Source organism: Macadamia integrifolia, chromosome 3 (assembly GCF_013358625.1).
Source record: "Macadamia integrifolia cultivar HAES 741 chromosome 3, SCU_Mint_v3, whole genome shotgun sequence".
Lineage (NCBI taxonomy): Eukaryota > Viridiplantae > Streptophyta > Magnoliopsida > Proteales > Proteaceae > Macadamia > Macadamia integrifolia.
This window is the reverse complement of record NC_056559.1, coordinates 25,646,189-25,664,798: the sequence shown is the minus strand read 5'-3', so window position 1 is coordinate 25,664,798 and position 18,610 is coordinate 25,646,189.

Genomic DNA, 18,610 nt, shown 5'->3' with positions numbered 1-18,610 from the left:
AACCACTTTCGGATTTGGAAGCAAAGGCTTAGAGCATTGAGTGACCTACAGAAGCAAAGTGGATTGGGTTGGAATGCATCTGATATGAGATTTGATGCTCCTCAACACTTCTGGAATGATTATAGGGTATAATGGGATTTTTTAAATTATAATTTCTATATAATTGTGTTTTTTTTTCTTACTTACAACATAAGCACATTGACATTGTCCTTTATATTGCTAAAAAAAAGAACAAAAGTATTGGAAGGAACATAGTGTGCTCCAAATTCACCTTGAAGTTGGAGCTTTGCTAAGGAAAGAGATGGCAACTGGGAATGATTCAACAGTCCCCTCTGAAGCTGCCACTGAAGTTATGATGGACATGACAGGTACTCAGGTTGAAGGAATAGGGAACAATAATGGTGTTGACTATGAACCTATTAAAGAAGAAAGTGTTCCTTCCACTCCCATTGGTAGTACCAGCCGTTCTCGAGGAAGACCTCGTGGGTCCGTCAATAGTGGTAGAGAAAAGAGGAAGAAGGGTGCAGCTGAAAAGGTGGTAAGTCCATTGAAATCGATTGCTAACTCAATCGAGAAGATGGTAATGAGTGAATCTCAGTCTGAATTTGGGAGAGCAATTATAGATGCTGTTGATGCCATTCCAGACCTCAATTTTTAACAAAAGTTTAAGGCCAAGGAATATTTCATGGCCAAGAGGAATTCTGCCATTATCTTCTTGGAAACAAGAGTAGAAGATAGGCGAAATCTGCTTGAGATGTACTTGCCAGAGATTGAGAAGAATTGAGGTGATAAAAGGAAGTGTTTGGACATTCTACAACAATGGTTTTATTGAATAGAAAATGCATCTGTTTGGTTGATGTAACTTTTGGTTTATGTTAAGTCTGTGACAATGGTGGCATGTAGTCTTAAGAAATATTAAGACAATGGTTCTTTCTATGTTTCTCTCTGAATGATTTCAAGGTTTAAATATGGACAACATCATTCTTATTTGTCATAATATTTTGGGTTCTTTGGTATGGTATAAATAGGGAGCGCATAGGTGACCCAGATTACTCCATTGAGAAAATTGGTGAGAGAGAGCAGAAATGGCATGTATTTAACACTCTTTGTTCTTATAACCTTCTTCATGATAAGTGATGGAGACAGGTGCATGCAACAATTGAAGAACACAGATGAGGTGAATATTGATCACATTTTTTTTCTTTTATTTATTTCCTTTCCCACCATTGTATATCAGTTTCAATTCCTGTTTAAGAGGTATAAAATTTGTGCCATTGAAGTCTCCTATTTTTTGTCCATCACACTCAGATGGGGGGCGTACTTAATAGTATTTTCTATGCATATTTCCTCTATTGAAAATGTTTGTGTTAACTTACAGATGACATCGAATATGTCCGCTTGTGCTATTGCAAAGTGTGATTACTGTGGGAAAGGTTGCTCAGTTTTCACTTCTAAGTCAGGGTCACATGTTGGAAGGAAATTTTTTAAATGTTCAATGAATTGCCCCTTCTTCATGTGGGTTGATCATCTTAAGATGTGTGAGTGTGGGAACGGTCAGTGTAAGGTCAGAACTGTGAAAACAAGTGCAAATTATGGTCGATATTTTTGGTGCTGTCCACAATCAACTACGGTATGAATTTCTTAAATTTTTTGTTTAATTTAATTTTATTTTTTTTCAGATGTTTAAGATTTGAATGTTTATTTCCTTGTATTCTTATAAGATGATTATATTTGCTTTATAGGTTGAAAACAAAGGTTGTGGAATGTTCGAATGGATATCAAGTTCAAGCCCAAGTTGTGATACTTACCAGACTCCACCTAGGTCCCTATGCTCAGAAACATCAACTTCATCATCTCCTTCCCATTCATCAGACTATATCAAAGGATACTTGAACGGAGCAATAAAAGAATCTGAGGGTCATATGAGGATGTTGAGAGATGTTTTTGACGTAGTCAAGAAGCTTGATTTAAACAAAAATGTAGGATGAACTTTTTTGGAATTTTTTGGAAAGAAAAGTCCGAAGCCATTGTAATGATATTGAGTTCATTATCCATTTTTTTTTGTTGTTTGATAGAAAGACTTAATTAGCATTTACTAGTACCTGGATGAACTCAATACTATATTTTACATTTACATACTTCTTCTCTCATTTGGTCCTAAGGACCTATATTACTTGTATAAGTCATTGGAGACTATTGTTTCTACCCACTTTGAAGCATATCTATCTCCATAAACCAAATCATCCGCTGGTTTGGGCAATTTTCATATCTAAATTATATGATACACGATACCTATTTCGATTACATGAACTACAATACAATCATGCCTTGTAATGTTCTTCTTTTTGTCCTCTTCAATTTACAAAAAGAAATTAAAAATAAAAAATAAAAAAAATAAATTACTGCACTACACTATTAGACTTAATAGTTCACGAGTTCCACTCTTTTTTTTTTCACATATTACCATAAAAAAGAAAAGGAAAAAAATTAAAAATAAAGTACATGTGTGGAACAAATTTTAGTTTTTGGTTTTGTTTTTGAGATTTTTTTTTCCAACAGAACATGGGTTTAAAGACTCAAAGGTAACCAAACAGTTTTACACTCAGAATCAATGGCCAGAATCAGGGTAACCAAACAGTTTTCACTCAGAATCAAGTGACAGAATCAGGGTAACCAAACAGTTTTTCACTTAGAATCAAGTGACAGAATCAGGGTAACCAAACAGTTTTTTTACCGAGTTGAAATTATTCCAAAGAAACTCATTCATATGAGTTAGATCTAGAATCCAGAATCCCTGGAATCTGGTCCGATGGATAATTCGAACCAAACGCCCCCTAAGCATCTCAGTAGCATCTTGGTTGCTCAGTTACGCCTGTGAGTGGTTCAGTCACTTGGTTGTGCTTGTGGGTGGTTCGGTGGCTCGGTGATTGTGCCCGGATGTTCTCCAGTAGCCCGAGTCATGGATTTCTTATCGATCTTTAGCTTGAGGCCTCCCAAACACCCTTGAGTAGTACGGTCACTCGGTTACACCAACGAGTGGCTTGGGCATGTGGAAGCCGAAAGATTTGATGATCTGGGGACAATCGATCTGCGGACTACTCAGGGTCCATCTTTCCTGATTTTTGATATTGGTCTAGTGGTTTGGGTGTAGCAATCGGGCCTCACCTCATCTGGTTCGGAGTTCAGACCCTGGTTCCATGTGTCATGATGGCATTAGTGTATATAATGTCACATTAACAGATGTCAAAGGTGTAATGGGTCGTTTAATACCAATGGTTGAAAATGAGATAAGGTCATCTTAGCCAATCAAATCCAGTTGATTCAAAACGTGTAAAAAAGGATAGAAATAAGTCAGAGAACCCTTACTCTGAGATTTATAATGTATTTTATCAATTTTTTTTTTCTTTTCTTCATTGTACATGACAAGGACGGATATTTTTATAGGTTGCAAAGGAAAAGATTCCAATCATATGATGCGGATAGGATCCTCAATAGGTGCTTGTTAAGTGTGCCATCAATGAATGTATCATCAATTTTAAAAATAAAAAATAATTAAATTGGAAGTTATTTTACAAGAAAAATATATATATTAAGGGAAAAGGTTGGGTATGCTGCCGATATCAAGTATGCTAGTACCCATTGTGTCTATCTCTCTCTCCTCTTTTTTTGAAATGACCCTCATATCCTTCCTGAATGATACTCCATCATGTGTTCCTATTGATACTATCAGCTAGCATACTTGATATCGACGGCATACCTATCCCTCTCCCATATATTAAATATGATCAAGCCATTTTGAATTTCTAATCGTGTAGAACTTTTTTTGTTTTTGAAGATAATTCATGACTCATATAAAATATTTTCTATCGAAATAAACATGTCCCAAAAGAATTTTAAAATTTTTATATAAGTACTTATAATTTTTTAAAAGATTTGCAATCCATTGTGGAGGAGTCTTCGACATCACACCAAATGGAGTTGTGGAGAACAATATCATTTACATGAGGTCAATATGATCACAATGGAAAGAAAAATAAAATGTGAAAGTGCAATAATATATTGAAGTTATTAGAAACTTTCTACTATATAACTTAAGGGGAGAGGGTTGGGCGTGCTAGCGGGTTACCTAAGAATTAGGAATGCTAGCAAGATTTTGATCGTAGGATTTGATCAATTTGAATTAAACCGTTGGATGGAGAGAAAATATACAAACTTTCAATCCATTGTTGCTACACATTTTCTCTCCCCTCGTCCCGCTACCCTTTGCAACTGATCAATGACCGGTGACCGGTGACGTTGCTTGACCTGAAACCCTGACTACCTTGTCCAACCTACAAATGGCTACATCTCCTTTTCGCCTCTCTTCTTCTCCTTGCCTTACAGTGGATCTCCCAACCCGCCCTCGATTTTAGATTTCATGTCATAAGCCACCATATCCAACTGTCCAGAGCTTCCATCTCCAACAATGACGTACGAACCAAACAGAATTGTTCATCTCAACTCGATCATCTCCACCAGATATATGGAATTTTTCACTGTTGCGTATGGGATTTCGGATTCATTTCCAAATGTCTGTTAGATTTATTTGAGAAACTACTGGAATTTTATTATCGAAAATGTTGGAAACGTGACGAAGTTTTTTTTGTTTTCCTTATTGAGCAGACTGGGTTTTTCCCTCCTCCATCCCCTTCGCCTCTATCCCTGATGCCCCGTTCGTTGGTTTACACTTTCACGGCCCGCCTTTAAATTTCCAATGAATACGCATTGATAGTTGATACCCAACGATTCTTAATGCAACGACCAATGCAGGAAAACTACCTGGGAAACCCACCTTTTATAAACTGATTTTAGATCCAAAACACACCCACAACCTTTTATAAAATCTGATTTCAGATATAAGGAACCCTAATAAACCCCTCTTTAATGGTCAATTGCAGTATCCCAACCCTTCTTTACTATTCTTCGTCAACCAAAATTCCCTACCGTTGAGCTGTGACGCTGCAACACCTCTCTCTCTCTCAGCTTCTCCTCCCCTCAGCCCCCTCCTCCATCCCATTCGCCTCTATCCCTGATGCTCAGTTCGTTGGTTTACACTTTCAGTTTTATTTATGATGATAAGTTCATATTGAGATTGACTATGTTTTTCATCTTTTTCTTTCCATCCGAACAGAGGTAAAATTTATGTTTTCAATTATTAATTCATAGTGCAAGATAAAATCGCCCCTAATTTTTGTCCTTTTGAGTCAATTGGATAGTTCACCCTCAGAAATCGTGTGTGTTTAGAGGAGAAGGGAAGAGAGAGAGAGAGAGTGTTTAGGGGAGAAAAATCAAAGATAGGGACATTGGGGGAGACGGAATTTGTGGAAGAGAGAGGGGAAGCCGGAGATAGCGAGAGAGAAGAAGAGTAAATGTGGAGCGGGTCTGGGTAGGTTATGTAAGACAATTTGTACAAACGGTATTAATGTAATCTATCTAATCCAACGGTTTACATTCACTAATACACCCAATTTCTAGGCAATTCGCTAGCATGCTTATCATTTTCCCATAAGTTTAATCATATCTCACATAACCAATGTTCATAGGTGACCTATCAACCACTTTCTAATCATAAATATTAGATTAAAAAAAATGATCTCCAATTGGAAAGATAGATTAGATTTAGGTTTTCATGAGAACATAGGATATTAAAATTTAGTTATAAACAACCAATTTTAGTTCATTCTTAATACCAAAATAAACTCGTATTTTTGTTCTCGAATTTTTAAATAACAATCCTATTAAATATGTACCTGATACAACCAAATTGATTGCCCAGTAGGGTAAGAACACGTGGTATCCAAGGAAAGGACACGTGTCGCTCACCTGTTAGAGGCTGCAAGGAATCTAACCGTGTCAACCGCGTGAAGAGAACATTCCCCACGAAGGGGATAAGACGTCTCCGAATAGGACTCGAAGAGGAAAGGAGGCAGACCCGAGGAGGACTCCTCCAAGGGAAAGAGAAACCCTAAACCCTAAGGACTAAGAGAGGGCCCGAGCGGAGAAAAAAGGGTATGCAAAAAAACCCTCACCATTACCCTTGTGAAAAGCTGTGCGGCCGATCTCTAACTTGGGCGTCGGAGGACTAACCCCGGATAAACATCCGGGCCTCTGCCTTCTGTATTTGTGCAGGATCAGCTCATACGAATTTTCGGCAGCAGCAGATTGGCACCGTCTGTGGAAAATGACAGTAATGGTGGGGAGAACCTACAATCGTAGGAACACTAGAGCAGCGTCGAATATAAACATGGGGGAGGAGGAACCTTCAGGAGGGCTCCCTCCCTAGATGAAAATCAGAGGAGCAAGGGGAAACGATGATCAGGAAGGTTCCGCGAGGTACCAGCTTTCGGTCGGATATTCGATGCGCGGAGATAGTAATCCTCCACCCCCTCCTGGAGCGCAGAAATATGTGACAAGGAAGCAGTTCGAAGCCCTCCAGGAGAAATATGACCGAATGGCCGAGTCAATGAAGGAGGTCTCCAAAGCTGTCTCTCAGAAGACCAGTGGAGCACAGCAAGGGCCCCATATCTAGCCCGAGAGAGCTCGAGACGAGGACCGGAGCAGTACAAGATCAATAAGGTATGGTCATAATCTTCAAAACCAAGCAATGAGGGAAAGTCCCACACCCAGGGGAAGGACGCGGTTTGCCATCGGAGACCGACATGGGGAACCACGCCAAGGAGACGAACAGAGACATGAGGACTCAAGGTTGAAGCAGATGATCCTGGACCTGAAAGATGAGATCAAGAAGGTGGCAGAAAATCAGACGGGAGCTCGTGGGCCAGACCTCACTAATGACACGGCTCTAGCTGATGAGGTCATGAGGGATCCACTCCCGATCGACTTTCACCTGCCAAAGTATGACACCTACGATGGGTCTGGGGACCCCGTCAATCATCTGGAAGGCTTCAAGGTTGCTATGCAGTTCCATCGAGTCTCGAAAAACATCATGTGTCACGCCCTGCCATTGACGTTCAGAGGAGCAGCAAAGCTATGGTACAACCGTCTGCCGACGAAGTCAATCCACAGCTTCAGTGATCTAAGTTACTTCTTCATGAATGGATTCTCCAGTAGCCAACCCCTTCAGAAGACCACATTGAACTTGACCAACGTCAAGCAACATGAAGGAGAATCACTGCGAAACTACATGAAACTCTTCCAACAAGAGAAGATCACGATCAAAGGTCTGGACCCCAAAGAAGAGTTCACAGACCTACTGGGAAGCATCAAGGATAAGGTGCTAAAAAGGTCTTTGGCGAAGCATACACCGAGGAACCTAGCCGAGTTGAGAGCTCGGTGCAATAAGTACATCCAGATGAAAGAAACCCTTCAAGCCGATGAAGAAGCTGAAAGAAAGACGAGAAGCAAAAGGATCTCAAGGGGGGACGACAAACCTTCCGAAAAAAGCAAAAGACGAAAGCCCGAGAGTGGTCGGGCACCCAGTCCACCAAGGAAGTTCGAGAAATACGTGCCCCTGAATAGGAGACGAATGGATATACTGATGCAGATAAAGGACTTCCCGGATGCCAGAGCCATGAAGTGGTCAGGGAAGATGGGATGACACCCCGAGAGACGCAATATGGACAGATATTACCACTTCCACAGGGACCACGGCCACGACACCGAAGATTGTTAGCACCTCAAGGGGGAAATAGAAGGAATGATCCGAATAGGATATCTAGGCCGATTTGTGGACCACGAAAAGGAGGATGCCCAGGACGGTAATGACCGCAGGGACAATCGTCATAGAGATGGCAGAGGCCGCTATGAAAGAAGAGGGCCAGCCCACAGAGGCAATCAGGAGCGACAAAGGGATCGGACACCTGAGGAAGCTGACCGTCACCTCCGGGACGAGAATAAAAGCCCAACTAGGGTTATAGTGACAATCTGTGGAGGCCTAACTACTAAAGAAAGTTCAGTCTCAGCCAGGAAAGCAAAAGCCTATGCTAGAAGCGTACATGTGGCAGAATGGTCAAACAAGAAGGCGAAGACGGGGATGGTAAATTCCTTCTCAGATGACGATCTGGAAGGAGTGCACACTCCACATGACGACGCCCTGGTAGTCACCATGACCATAGCCGATTGCAGAGTAAGAGGATCTTGGTGGATAACGGCAGTTCAGCTGATATCCTGTTCCTTGAGGCTTTTTAGAAGATGGGCCTGGATGAGGGAAAGCTGAAGAAAGTCGAACACCCATTGCAGGGATTCTCTGGTGTCCCAGTAAAAGTGGAGGGATCGATTGAGTTACCGATAAGAGTCGGCACCAGAGATCGCCAGGTAACAGTCATGATCAACTTCCTGGTAGTAGACATTACTTCGGCATACAATGCCATACTAGGAAGAGTTGGTTTAAACCTACTAAAGGTTGTCGTCTCCACACCACATCTCAAGATGAAATTTCTAATCAAGAATGGTGTCGGTGAATGTCGAGGCGATCAGGAGGCATCCCGGAGATGCTACGCCACTACCTTATGGGGAAGAGAGAAGGCGGGCGAGGCACTCACGATAGAAGATCTGTGCGATGACACCAGTTATCAAAGTGGGGAACCGGCTGAGGATCTGATACAAGTTGAGGCCGAAGAGGGGGATAACACTCGCCAATTCCAGGTCGGGGCTACAATGCCAAAACAACAACGAGAAAAACTCATCTCGTTCCTCCGAAACAACTCTGACGTCTTCGCCTGGTCGGCCTTAGACATGCCTGGAATTGACCGAGAGGTAATAGAGCATCATCTGAGTGTCAACCCAATAAAGAAGTCGATGCAACAAAAGAAGAGGACCTTCGCCCCCGAAAGGCAGCAAAAAATAGATGAAGAAGTAGAGAAGTTGCTACAGGCCTAGTTCATCCACGAGATCCAATACCCAGAGTGGATATCCAACGTGGTGATGGTCCCGAAGGCAAATGAAAAGTAGAGGATCTGCATCGACTTCACCGATCTGAACAAGGCCTACCCAAAGGACGGGTACCCCTGTCGAAAATAGACCTCCTCATCGATGCCACGGTAGGATACAAGGCGCTGAGCTTCATGGATGCGTACTCAGGATACAATCAGATCAAGATGTCTGAGGGTGATGTCCCGAAGACATCCTTCGTGACCGAGGGGGGCTTGTACTGCTATGAAATCATGCCCTTCGGGCTAAAAAACTCAAGGGCCACCTATCAAAGGTTGGTGAATAAAATCTTTAAGGGGATGATCGGAAAAACCATGGAAGTATACGTGGATGATATGCTTGTAAAAATCCTGAAGGCAGAACAACACATTCAAGACTTAGAAAAGGCGTTCCAGGTGCTGAGGCAGTACGGCATGAAGCTGAACCCAGCAAAGTGCGCCTTCGGAGTAGCCTCAGGAAAGTTCCTCGGCTTTATTGTCTCTGAGAGTGGAATTGAAGCCAATCCCGTAAAAATACAAGCCATTCGAGATATGAGGTCACCCCAGAATGTGAAGCAAGTCCAGGAGCTAACAGGCAGAGTCACTGCCCTACGGCGATTCCTATCTCGGATGGCTAACAGATGCCTCCCCTTCTTCAGAGCCTTGAAGGGATCCAAAAAATTCGAATGGACGGAGGAATGCGAAAAGTCCTTTGAACAACTGAAGGAGTACCTGGCAGCACCCCCACTGCTGACAAAGCCAAATGCCGGGGATAACTTGTAATTGTACTTTGCTATATCAACAGTAGCTGCAAGTGTAGTACTGACGAAGGAAGAAGGAAGGCAACAACGACCAATATACTACGTCAATCGAACCCTGCTAGATGCCGAAACAAGATACAGAAAGATGGAGAGAGTGGCATACGCCCTGGTAACAACAGTAAGAAAGCTGAGGCCCTATTTTCAATCACATACAGTATGCGTATTCACAGACCAGCCCCTGAAGAAGACACTGCAGCGGCCGGATATATCCCGTCACCTAGTAAACTGGGCCCTAGAGTTGGGAGAATTCGACATCCAGTACAAAATGAGAACTGCAATAAAAGCACAGGCCCTCGCAGACTTCATAGCCGAGACGACACTCCCTGACGATCCCTAAGAATCTTTTGAGGACTGAGGAGAAAAGGCTTACGCATTGTATATGGATGGTGCTTCCAACAGTGCAGGAAGCGGCGCAGGGATCATATTGGTCAGCCCCAGAGGTTTCAAGATCGAGTACGCCCTACGGTTTGACTTTGATGCCTCCAACAACAAAGCAAAGTACGAAGTGTTAATAGCCTAAATTAATCTGGCATGGGCTTTGATGGTACAGGAGCTGGTGGTGCATAGTGATTCATAGCTCATGGTATGACAGGTGAATGAAGACTACCAGGCCAAAGAACAAAGGAAGGATGGGTACTTGAAGACAGTGTGAGAAAGAATAACAACCTTCAAGGAATTCGAGGTAAGGCAGGTGCCACAAGAAGAGAATGCTAGTGCAGACACAATGTCACATTTGGCCACCTTTGACTTTGCAGACCTTGGACGATCGGTGTATTTTGAAGTGCTACCACAGCCGAGTACCGAAAGACCCCAAGAGGTATTACCTGTAGGCGAATACGGCCATAGGTGGATGGATGCCATAACCGAATACCTAAAAGAAGGAAAGCTCCCCAAGAATAGGGACGAGGCAAAGAAAGTACGAATGAGGTCAGCACGCTTCCTTCTGAAGGACGAGACGCTGTACAAAATAGGGTTCACAGTGCCGTACCTTAAGTGCCTGAAGGGATATGCGGCCAACACCTGGGAGCCCAGGCCTTGGCACATAAAGTGCTGAGGCAGGGCCTGTTCTGGCCGAAAATGAGGAAGGATGCAGAATCGTTAGTCAGGAAGTGCGTAAAGTGCCAAATGTTCGCCCCCGTCCCTAGCCAGCACTCTACTGAGCTCTCATCCCTATCAAGCCCGATACCATTCGCCATGTGGGGAATGGACATCCGAGGCCCATTCCCCCTAGCCACAAAACAAAAGAAGTTTGTAGTGGTGGCTGTAGACTACTTCACGAAATGGGCAGGGGCCGAAGCACTGGCGACGATATCCGAAAAGAATGTAAGGAACTTCTTCCAGAGGGCGGTAGTCTATCGATTTGGAATCCCTCAAGTTGTGGTAACGGACAATGGAACTCAGTTCGCCAATCTGACTTTCGGCTCATTTTGTGATGCCCTCGGCATTGACCATAGAAAAACATCTGTCAGTTATCCATCGACCAACGGGCTGACAGAGGTAACCAACCGTACCCTGCTCCAAGGAATAAAGAAGAGACTGGATGATGCCAAAGGGTTATGGATAGATGAGTTGTACAATATCCTCTAGGCTTACCGCACAACTGAGAGGTCAGCCACTGGAGAAACACCCTTCATTTTAACTTACGACATCGAAGCTGTACTTTCGGTGGAGGTAGGGGCCGTAACCCATCAGATTCAGTACTACAATGAAGAAGAAAATGATAAAGGACTCCGAGCGAATTTAGACCTCTTGATCGAAGTCAGGGACACCTCACAAGAAAGGATCACCGCCTACCAGCAGAGGGTTGTGAGGCACTATAACTCCAAAGTTCGAAAGAACGAGTACAGAATGGGTGACCTCGTCCTCAAAAGGACAAAAATATCAGACCCGAGGCATCAAGGAAAGCTAGCTCTGAATTGGGAAGGTCCTTACAGAGTCTCAAGGGTAATACAACCGGGTTCCTATCACCTGGAGACTATGAGGGGAGAGAGGGTACCCCGATCGTGGAACTCGAAGAACTTAAGAAAATTCTACCAGTAGTGAAGTAGCTTGCAATCACATTTTGTAATTTTTTGCTCCTAAGCACTTTCTAGTTGTAACTACTCACCCTAAGCTCTCCAGATGATTTTACTTATGAAAAATATGTAAGCTGGTTTATAGCAATTGATAGGAATTCTCCTGTTTGGTGGCTTTAGCTTTGCTGAAGGTCCTTACCTCGGTCATCACCACGGTTGTTGATCAAGGCAGAGCCGAAGGGAACTTGACGAAGGGATACAGTCAAAGGTCCCTACCTCGGTTGGGAGCTCAGGCCAAGGCCGAGAGGACCTGATCGAAGGTCACAACCTCGGTTGGCAGCTCAGGCCAAGGCCGAGTGAACCTGACCGAAGGTCTTCACCTCGATTGGGAGCTCAGGCCAAGACTGAGCGGACCTGACCGAAGGTCCTCACCATGGTTGGGAGCTCAGGCTAAGGCCGAGTGGACCTGACAGAAGGTCCCTACCTCTGTTGGAAGCTCAGGCAAAGGCCAAGCAGACCTGACTGAAGGTCCTTACCTCGGTTGGGAGTTCAGGCCAAGGCCGAGCGGACCTGACCGAAGGTCCTCACCTCGGTTGGGAGCTCAAGCCAAGGCTGAGCGGACCTGATCGAAGGTCTTAACCTCGGCTGGGAGCTCAGGCTAAGGTCGAGCGGACCTAACCGAAGGTCTTTACCTCGGTTGGGAGCTCAGGCCAAGGTCGAGCTGACCTGACCGAAGGTCACAACCTCGGTTGGGAGCTCAGGCCAAGGCCGAGCGGACCTAACCGAAGGTCACAACCTTAGTTGGGAGCTCAGGCCAAAGCCGAGCAGACCTGAACGAAGGTCTTCACCTCGGTTGGGAGCTCAGGCCAAGGTCGATCTGACCTGACCGAAGGTCACAACCTCGGTTGGGAGCTCAGGCCAAGGCCGAGCGGACCTAATCGAAGGTTCTTACCTCGGTTGGGGGCACCAACCGAATTCTACTTGTTTAGGATCCCTCAAGTCCATGGCCCTCGGATGTGGGAAACCTCTCGGATAAGCAGATGGAGCAGAACCAAGCCTCGTACTAGAGTAGAGGCGTATTAATCCTTGGGCCACCGAGGGGTTTGGCCTTCTTGCACCTACCTACGGGCTAAAGATCCCTTATCAGAAAAAAAATACAAAAAAGCAAAAGGCAAAGGTATCCAAAGAAATGGAAATATTCATTCATTAAAAAGGTCCGAAGGCCGAGATTACATGAAAAGGTCCGAAGGCTCACATCACAAAAAAAAAGAGAGCCCGAAGGCTGAGGTAAGGTGCAGGGTGGCTTCAGGAGGCGTCTATCAGGTTCACAGCCTCGTTGTCGGCATGGTGGAGGGTCTCCCCATCAGAGCCATCGTACCAGGAGTCAAAGGAACCTCACGTTGCAGCTAAACCTCACCTTCCTAGCTACAGCCTTCGCCGTCGACATCGGCAACCTCGGTGGCTGTTGGGGCTGCCTCAACACACTCCTCTTTGAAGATGAGCACGTTGTCCTCGAAAGAGACCTCTAGGTAATGCTCGAGGACCCAGTCTCAGACCTAGTAGCACCCATTGTGAACCCAGGGGTGATGGCGCGTTTGACCTCCTCCCGAAAGCCCTCAGAGGCCTTATACTTCTCAGCCCCTCGAGTCTCGGCCTCTTGAACCCTTGTCGTTATCTATGCCTTCAGCTCCGCAAGCTTCTGATTGTATTCCTGGCGAGTATGAAGAAGGTTCGCTTTCAAGGGCTCCACCTGCTCGAGGAGAACCGAACGCTCATTCTCCAGGACTGACTTCTAGTGTTCTGAAGCCTCGAGGTCTCGGGCCATGGCTTCGGCCCGAATTGCCAGCTGACCCACTTGGTTTTGGGCCTGCATAAGACACCGATGGTCAGTACGTTGCAATGATAATAAATCAAGGTTTGGAAAACCGAATCTTACCCCTGCCATGAAGATGCAGGCACTAGTTATCATGGCCGTCGTCCCTTGTCATTATGCTTCGGTGGCATCTCGGGGGAGGCTACCCTTCAGTACCAGCTCTCGAGCGACACGATCGACGGACAGAGTGTCGTCTTCTTTAACCAACCATAGAGGGATGAAGCCAACCTCATCCTTAACATTCCCAGACCTCGGGCTTTTAAAGTCTGCCACGGGGGAAGAGTCTCAGACAGACAAGCTATGGCCCAGAGTAGCGAGGGCCTGGACAGCTTCGGTACTGGGTCCTTCGGCCCTGGACCTTTTCTTCTGTGGGGGAGCTTCGGAGGAGGGAGGCCCCTTCTTCTTCTCTTTCCTCTTTAGCCTCTGCTGCTACTGCGCATCCCACGCTCTGGCCTCCCTTATCTGGACTTGCCTCTCCGCAGCTGCAGCCCTAGCCTCGGCCCTGGAGATTTGTACTGCATGAAGATGAAGGGAGTTAGTATGAAACACAAGTACTCGAGGCAAATAAACTTGGGCTGGCCTAAGACTCACCCGGGCTAAGCCCGAATATGAACAAAATGGCATCGGACTTAAGGCTATCGGAGGACTCAACTGGAGGGCAGGTGTCTTGATGCTTCACCATCGCCATCGACTCCGCATCTGTCCTAAGAAGGGCAGGGGCATAGTTCACCGTCCTCAGATCGGGGATATCCTAGACGATGCTGAAGGGCACCCCCTCGGACGACCTCACGAAGAAGAATTTCTCCTTCCACCCATGGATTGACATTGGGTAACCGTTCAACATCCGAAGGTATTTTCGAGGGCTAAAGTAGTACTAGCCCGAAAGCCCCTTACAAGCCTGAAGAAGGAAGCAGTTGACGAAGAGAGGGAGGGAGAGAGGCCTCTGGCGCCTAGAGAAACGGATGACGAAGCTAAGCATCTGTCGCCATCCGTTCAGCGTCAGCTGGGTCGGACAAATCCTGTAGTGCCGAAACACTTGGGAAAAAAAAGGATGGAAGGGAAGCCGAAGTTCGGCCTTAAACGCCTCCTTATATAAGCACAGATCTTCGGAGTTTCGATAGCTGGCTCGATCGATCAGTTTCGATAGCTGGAGCTCGAAAGCATCCAAGATACTGAAGGAGGCCCTTAGCTCCCCCAACTCCAGCTCATCCATGGTGAAAACGATGTGCAGAGCCTCCACCTCAAGGGGGTCCTGGGTCTGGGCTCGGGATTCAAGCACCCTCTCCCTGAATCCCTCACCGTTTGAGCCACCCTCGGTCCCAGACGGCGAGGCCGCAGACGATGAGTCGCGAGCAAAGGAAAAATTGAGGGAAGAGCCCGAGGACATCCCTCGGACCCCCTGGACTCCGATACCTACGGTGAGACTTTGTCCTCTCGAAGGACGAGGGACTGTACCCGAACAAAGAAGACATTGTATTTACTTTTGGTGAAGACAAAGCGCTAAAGGAAAAGGAACACCTAGACCGAAGGAAGGCTCTCCGAGGGAAAAACAAAAGTGACCCACAAATGGACCCCCACACTTTATAAATAGAAGAAAAACGATACAACTACTTGAGCATTAATGGCGCCGTCACATCACTAATTACCACCCCTCGAGATCTGATCCAAAGCAGACCTGACCAAAGGTCTCTACCTCGGTTGGGAGCTCAGGCCAAGGCTGAGCAGACCTGATCGAAGGTCTTCACCTCGGTTGGGAGCTCAGGCCGAGGCTGAGCTGACCTGACGAAGGTCCCTACCTCCATTGGGGGCTCAAGCTGAGTGGACTTGACCGAAGGTCACAATCTCTGTTGGGAGCTCAGCCCAAGGCCGAGAGGATTTGATCGAAGGTCTTCACCTCAGTTGGGAGCTCAGGCCGAGACTGAGTGAACCTGATCGAAGGTCTTAACCTCGGTTGGGAACACAAGCTAAGGCCGAGCGGACCTAATCGAAGGTCTTCACCTCGGTTGGGAGCTCAGGCCAAGGCTGAGAGGACTTGACCGAAGGTCTTAACCTCAGCTGGGAGCTCAGGTTAAGGCCGAGCAGACTTGACCAAAGGTCTTTACCTAGGTTGGAAGCTCAGGCCAAGGCCGAGCTGACCTGACCGAATGTCACAACCTCGATTGGGAGCTCAGGCCAAGGCCGAGCGGACCTGATCGAAGGTCACAACCTCAGTTGGGAGCTCAAGCTAAGGCTGAGCAGACCTGACTGAAGATCTTCACCTCAGTTGGGAGCTAAGGCCAAGGCCGAGCTGACCTGACCAAAGGTCACCACCTCGGTTGGGAGCTCAGGCCAAGGCCGAGCAGACCTGACTGAAGGTCCTTGCCTCAGTTGGGAGTTCAGGCCAAGGCCGAGTGGACCTGATCGAAGGTCTTCACCTCGGTTTAGATCTCAGGCCAAGGTTGAGCTGACCTTATCGAAGGTCCCTACCTCGGTTGGGGGCTCAGGCCAAGGCTGAGCGGACCTGACCGAAAGTCACAACCTTGATTGGGAGCTAAGGCCAAGGCCGAGCGGACCTGATCGAAGGTCTTCACCTCGGTTGGGAGCTCAGGCCAAGGTCGAGCTAACCTAACTGAAGGCCACAACCTCGGTTGGGAGCTCAGGCCAAGGCCGAGCGGACCTGTTCGAAGGTCTTAACCTCAGTTGGGAGCACAGGCTAAGGCCGAGTGAACCTGACCGAAGGTCTTTACCTCTATTGGGAGCTCAGGCCGAGGCCGAGCTGACATGACCGAAGGTCCCTATCTCGGTTGGGGGCTCAGGCCAAGGCCGAACGGACCTGATCGAAGGTCTTAACCTCGGTTGGGAGCTCAGGCCAAGGCCGAGTGGACCTGACCAAAGGTCCTTACCTCGGTTAGGAGCTGGGGCCGAGGCCGAGCTGACCTGACCGAAGGTCTCGGTTGCAAGCAAAACTAAAGCCAAAACCGAAGGAATAAGGTCAAAGGGACGCATGAATGAGAAAGAATGACAAAAAACTTTGTTACTCTTACAGGAAGAGCCTCCTGGTGAGAGTAAGGGGCTACTGATATAGCCAAATTGATTACCCAGTAGGGTAAGAACACGTGGTATCCAAGGAAAAGACATGTGTCGCTCACCTGTTAGAGGCTGTAAGGAGTCTGACCGCGTCAACCGCGTGAAGAGAACATTCCCCACGAAGGGGATAAGACGTCTCTGAGTAGGACTCGAAGAGGAAAGGAGGCAAACCCGAGGAGGACTCCTCCAAGGGAAAGAGAAACCCTAAACCCTAAGGACTATAAGAGAGGGCCCGAGCGGAGGAAAATAGGTATGTAGAAAAACCCTCACCATTACCCTTGTGAAAAGATGTGTGATCGATCTCTAACTTGGGCGTCGGAGGACTAACCCTGGATAAACATCCTGGCCTCTACCTTCTGTATTTGTGCAGGATCAGCTCATATGGATTTTCGACAACAATAGTACAATATCATTTCCATGTGCATTTTATTGTGCCGAATTTTTAAAAAGTATTATTTTCGTATATCATATGTATCCGTTACCAAATTATTATCGCTTCCAAACTTATCATGTGCTAGACACATGGGTTGGGATTTACACGCCAGCCTGGTCATTTTTTTAAATTTCACCCATTTGCAACCGTTGTTAAATCACCTTCCCACGTCACACAAACAATTTTAAGCAATGGATAATGACAAGTCGTCTCCAGTGACGGTGAAACTCACGTTTCCTTAATAAACGTTTCGGATAAGAACGAAACGAAATCTGCCACGTAATTATGTACCAGCTGTGAGCCAGCAGCTGACTTGCCTTAAACCTTGTTTGGTTAGTTTCACCAATCAGATGAGCGCGTCCTCATGGGACGCGGCGACCCTTAAAGAATCCACATCAGCCGGATAGATGCGCGAACGTTTAAAATCCACGTCAGCCGGATAGACGCGGCGACCGTTTTAAAATCCACATCAGCCTGATAGACGCGGCGACTCAGTATTGGCACATCATTAATGACCGTTGTCAACCAGCTCATAATGCCACCTCCACGGCACGTATTTATTACTTTTTGGACATTTTATATATGGTAACCTTTTAAAATCTAAGCTAGTGTGGGCCCAGACCCATTAGGAATATACCGTTGATCAGAGATCCAACGGTCAAGATGAAAGGTGTGTTCAGTTCAGATGTACAATAAGAGCTGTATTCTATAAATTTCCCGTATTTCACGCTTTCCATGAGGATCGAATATAGATTAATATTCTGGAGCTTTAAAGACAGCAACTTTTCTCCGTTTACTGTTTGACATAACGGCGGTATATTTATGTTTCCCAAAACCCCCTTCTCATCCTTTCCTATTACATTTTACCCTTATTTTGGAAAATTTTAATAGATAAACCTAAAAATTCATTTTTTATTGGATGATCTCACCTATTTGATTTATTTGTTAATTATTTGAGAAACTAGAGAAAATATATGAAGATCAATCCTTTAATAAATAACTTAAAAATATGTTCTTCTTGTTTGTCAGTGGATAGGTCTTACGATATTCTAGTTTTTTTAAAGGGCATACGAATTATATGACCTAACTAATCTATCAATTTTATCTAGAAAGGACAATGTCCTTTGAAAAAAAGAGCCAAGTCTTGGACTTTCTTGGCGTTAAAATTGATGTTAAATAGTTAATATCGATCATTTAAAAATGATTTTATGATAAATAGAGAAGGACTTTAAGTCTTATGATTTTTTTTGTTTCGATTTATCATCTTTAACTAATAACACATCGAAATCATGCAGCCAAACATATAAAATTTATATTTTTCTGTATTTGTTCCTATGTAAATATGATGGTCATATAACGAATGGACAAACAAGTTTGGAATTATGAAATTTGTTTCATAGTGATTAAAAAATAATAATAATAATAAAAATAAAGCTTTAATGTGGAACGTGACATTTAATACCTACTGATCATACCCCCCCCCCAAAATATTTTTT